The sequence below is a fragment of the Macrobrachium nipponense genome, chromosome 10 (genome assembly GCF_015104395.2).
Source record: "Macrobrachium nipponense isolate FS-2020 chromosome 10, ASM1510439v2, whole genome shotgun sequence".
NCBI classification, from domain to species: domain Eukaryota; kingdom Metazoa; phylum Arthropoda; class Malacostraca; order Decapoda; family Palaemonidae; genus Macrobrachium; species Macrobrachium nipponense.
The window spans coordinates 88548125-88553340 of NC_087204.1; the positions used below are offsets into that span (position 1 = coordinate 88548125).

A 5216-nucleotide genomic window follows, 5' to 3' on the forward strand; every position below is an offset into this window, starting at 1 on the left:
ATATATATATATATATATATATATATATATATATATATATATAATATATATATATATATACATATATATAGGTTTTTTTGCCATGAAGGAAAAAATGAAAAAGCGAGATAGCCAAGTACTTTCGGTCCTGTTTGGACCCTTTACTGAGGGAAATTACTTACAAAGTGAGCAGTTTTAAATTTCAAGTAAAGTTTTCTATTAGATTCTGGTGTGATTTTACTAAATCTCTGGCATTCATATTTGGTGAATATGTTTGATTAAACAGTTATGAACCCAAAGTCTAATAGTACTAATATGAAGGGGGCAGCTTAGTTAGATTATGTGAATGTGCAAGGAGGGGGTTATGGGGTGAGGATGGCAGGAACTGCTCATTTACTCTGAGGATTGCAACAAGAAGGATGGCTAGAAAGCAAGCTACAGTACATAAGCAAATATTTATCAACCTTCCAGTCCACACCATTCAAGGAAGATGTAGCCCCCAAAGTTAATTTATGGAAAGTTAAGAGTTGGATGTATCCATGCATTTCCCTCTACAATTACAGTGCCCTATGACTGGTTAGATTAGGTTAGTCCTTTGCCCTTAGTTAGGTAGCATGCAGCACCTTAGCTTTGGTTAGGGTGCACCACCATAGTCCATAAGCTTTTATCATTGAACTTCTACCACAGTCCCTGAGGCTATTACTGTATGATGTAGCCTTTTCCATTTTCATGGTTTATGTTGGCTGAAAGTTTTATGCCAAAATAAGAGATCTTAGCAAATCTTCTGTTGGCAGATAGGCTATAGTATTAATCTTCAGTTTTATAAATATCCTACATATAAATATGTATATTCATTTCATATGTACACTAATTTACAACTGACACAAATAGCTATCACACACATTAACTGACCCCCATTATCATGCTAAATATTGCTTCCATATCCCAGTTAAATTTAAGAGTAGGTAGTCCATTTCAGGTCAAATTGAAGATGGCCTGCCTTCAACTAGGCTATAAACAGTAGAAATGGACTACAATAGTGCAAAGAAAGCTAAGACTACATTAGATTACAACCTAACAACACTTCTCATGTCACAAGCCATACTTTTGAATCATATAGCCCAACCTAACGTTGTTCCTTGGGTAATAGTTTACAAGTGACCAATATAGGATAAAGCTATATAACCTTAACAGCTATGTAGAGTTCCTCAAAACTAACATTTCGAACCCTAATACCACTAGGTGTAAACCAAATTTTACTTATATAATGAATTTATATTAAAAAATGCTAATTTCCACTTTTCTGTAAAAATCTGAAACTTTTTTAATTCTCAACTCTATCTTAGGCCAACCCGAAATCGCTCCTATTCATGTATTTGAACGTGTTCACTGCAGACTGTTTGGCTAAAGTTCTGCCCACGTATTCAAATTATTAAATAAATGAGGCGTGTTTTTTAAGTCCCTCCCAGTCTCTCGAATTCCCCCAATGAATTTGAATGATTTTCCATGACAATATACTACTGGCATTATTATATCTTACTTAACCAATTATAATGCATTATCTAAAATACATAATTACAGCTGTACTGCACTTTCACTTGAATTTTTAGATCACCGTTAGTCTTAAGTATGGTTATTGTAGAGGCAACTTGTAAAGGTCATCATTTCAATTAGTGGCTATTAATTCGAAATTTCCATTCACAATGCAACCACTTTATCAAGTAATTGCAGTCTCACAGAGTTTTGCCCAAGGGAGTAATTTGCCCTAATTGCAACAAACAGTGCTCATTTCATAGTTATAACAATCAATTATATTGTGGACGATATATAAAGATCGCGATTACTCCATAGCTAATATGGCAAAATTGCAACTATTAAACACCCCTAGGTTACAAGTATTGCTTCATAAGTTACCTATAAACGATATGAAATTGTAACCTAAATTTTTTAAAAGAGCTCTTCATCAAAATACGATTTAGCTAATATGGCAATATCGTAACCAATAAACACCCCTAGGTTATGTGGTACCATTACTTCATCAAGTTACGACTTAGGTATACCTAAGGCAAGACAATACCAATCCCCTCTCCATAGCTAATAAAGCAATTATGACTTATGTATAGTATAAGGTAAGACAATACAGCCCCTCTCCTCCATAGCTAAAATGACAAAATTGTAACAAGTAAACACCCCTAGGCCCTATATGTTAGCTTAGGCTGTGTGGTTAGGTTAGCTAGTGCCCAAAATTATGCAGAAAACTAACCGAAGACATGGGCAAAATACAAACTAAAACAGTAACATACTGACCAGTTATGTTTCACAGAATGTAAACATTGTTCAAGTGTTGTTAACAGCCCAGGTTCATGATTTCATGAGTGCAGTTTTACACGAACATTGGATACTATAGGTAATGTGTGTGAAGGTATTTCTAATGGTGTTTCAACAAAATTTGATGGAAATTTTTAGTTGGAAATCCATATTTCTGGAGTTGCGGTTTGAAAGGCCTCAGCTCCAAAACATGATTTCTGACTAAAATGTCCATCAAATTACCTGGTAGAAAATGTTTGGAAACACCAGAAAAACTACTCTGTTATCCAGTTTGGGATGTTGGCAATTCTTCAACATTTAGGGTATAATACCGAATGACCACCTGGTGGCCACCTCTACCACCATAGTGCGACCACCTTACTGAAAATCAGAAAATATGGGGAAACACTGCAGTGGATCCATCGTCATCGGGTGGATCAGCTTTATTCACTCAATATTTAGGTAGTTCACAGCAAGACGATAACCTTGGCCAACTAAACTGAGTAGGGGGGACAGTTTAGTTAGCCTGACCGAACGTGGAACGAATGTAGAGCAGGGGGTCATCCACACACCCATTTCATGATTTTCCTAGTGTTCATTGTCGTCGTCTTTGTATTCCCCCCACCCAAAAACCCCGGTTTCCCAATAGGGACTTTGTTGGGAACCAGGGTTTTTGGGTGGGGGGAGAACACAGAAGAATGGGTAAATGTCCTTAAAACAGTAAGGGGGAACCTATTGGGAAACCAGGATTTTTGGGTGGGGGGAATACAAAGACGACGACAATGAACACTAAGAAAATCACGAAATGGCTGTGTGGATGACCCCCTACTCTACACTGATGAACAATAGAAGAACGTGAACAATGCCGTAGTTGGCCACGGGTTTAAATTGTTGATATTTGAGTCAGGAATCTAGTTACTTTTTCAACAACAAATATTTCCAAATTAATAATCATGAATACTACTATGTAAAAAATTTATGAAATTCATGACCTTCTACTGCTGTTTAACTATTTATTTATATTATTATCTAGTGCACGCATCTTCTTCTTTCTACCAAAAAATTGTAGTTTCCTTGGATGTACCATGCGGTTGGTGTCATTGTTAATGACTTTTGTGAAGAAAGTGCCCAAGCGTCTATGGGTAAAAGTGGTGTGCGGATTTACCACAAGGAATGGAAAGTTTATTGACACAAATGACTCCACAAACATAAAGATGGCGTCAATCTTCTACATTTTTAGTGTTGTAAGTACCTAAAAATTTTGAAAGCGTCATGGAGGTATGTTTGCACTGGGCATGGCTAAACATTCATTACTCTCAGTTTAATCTTAAGATATGACCTTAATTTCTAACTTTGGAGAAAATACTTACTTCGAAAGAATAGGTAGTAGAGGTCTCAAGCTGTTGCTCTCACCACCGACAATTCGTGACTGGTGCCCATCTCCGGTGTCAGGACGTGTTAAAGTACTTTTTTGGAGGGTGGATCCACAAGAGGTGAAAAATGGATCTGCTAGTCCAGTCGGTTGTTTCCCCTATGGTCTTAATTTGACTAGGAAGAAAAACCTTACTTCGAGAGGAAGGTAGAAGTCTTGAGGTGCTTTTTCAATAGACGCTGGCTCTTGACTAATGTCTATCCTGGGTTAAAGGACATGTTAAAGTACTTTACTGGGAAGGTGGTCGTGCTACTGTAGAGGCTGGCCATTCGGTATTTAACCCTAGCCTAACGTTCGACTTCTAAAATGATCACAATACCTTAGAAACCCTAGATGGCCATTACCAAACTGGTCACCATAGACTAGCTAGTGTATCAGCATGCATACCTCTGGCAAGTCCCAAGTTAAAACTAAGCTAGGTTAGAGCCTAGAGCTAGGCTAGACTACCTAAGCTATCTACCTACTAGACTAGTAGCCTACCTATACACATGTACCTGCTTAGGCTCTATGGACTAACGAATGCAGTGACAACTGTCAATGAAGGAACCTATGCACCCTAATAAGCCTTCAATAAACAGGTAAATACAACAGGCTAACTGATATCAACCAATTCGCTTAACATACGAAAGAATAAGCAATGAACAATTACAACCTTGCTTCACATACTCTGGTATGGAAGAGCAGAGTAATCGCGTTATCTGCAATTGTTTACATTACACGTCCGAGCAATGTTTGGGATAAATGTGAAATAAATACCTAGATTGCGCTCCAATATCATTTTAGTAGATTTCCGAAAAGCTAGAACACAGCTGTTCGCTTTCTCAAGTTTTAATATATAATTTTGTACGGGATTATTCAAGTAGTAATTTCTGTTTTGTTTGCTTCCTTAACGAAAAATTATGAGCATAAATTCTCTTTCTCATTTGCAACGCTTTTCAACTGTACTAAATTCTCCCCCTCTCTCTCTCGTTTTTGGTCATTTAAAGAAAGTAAGCCTGCTATCAATACCAAGAGAATTTTTCACTTAAGTAGCGATTTTGCAATCTACAAATTTATCCTTCACTTCCGTGGAAACTAATTCTGGTATGCAATTAAGCTGCATATCTTTCAACCTATACAAAGCAACTGGCATTTGTTAATCAAACTTTCATGTGACAATCAAGAATAACATTTTCTTTGCCATCATTTGACCAATATGACTTAATTTTTATTTCCCGCAGATCCTTTGACTCAAGCTTTTATTCTAAGCTGGAGGACCGTGTCTCTCTATACTACTTATGAACGGGCTGAAACACACCTGCCCAGTCATGAATTCTTGGGAAATGTGCACTACCAAATGATATTCTATTCACAGGAAGATTAATAGCCGACATATCTTATTATGATGGACGTTATGATTGTCCGTCTGTCATACAATCACTGCAAAACGGCCGGTCCGATGGGCATGAAACTTGGCAGGTTATAGTGGGAACCCCTAAGATGGTTTATATATGGCCTT

General features: G+C 37.2%; 1 protein-coding gene across 3 annotated transcripts in view; it reads right to left on the reverse strand.

Annotated features, from left to right (window-relative positions):
* LOC135223747 (myoneurin-like) overlaps positions 1-4495 on the reverse strand; it is a 132403-nt gene extending 127908 nt beyond the window's left edge. For 2 of the 3 annotated variants that reach the window (XM_064262501.1, XM_064262503.1), the window contains exon 1: positions 4385-4495. The gene's annotated coding sequence lies outside the window, so the exon portion shown is untranslated. Of the gene's footprint in view, positions 1-4370 lie in introns of all 3 variants that reach the window. The other variant, XM_064262502.1, reaches the window with a different exon arrangement.
* Positions 4496-5216: the final 721 nt, after the last annotated feature.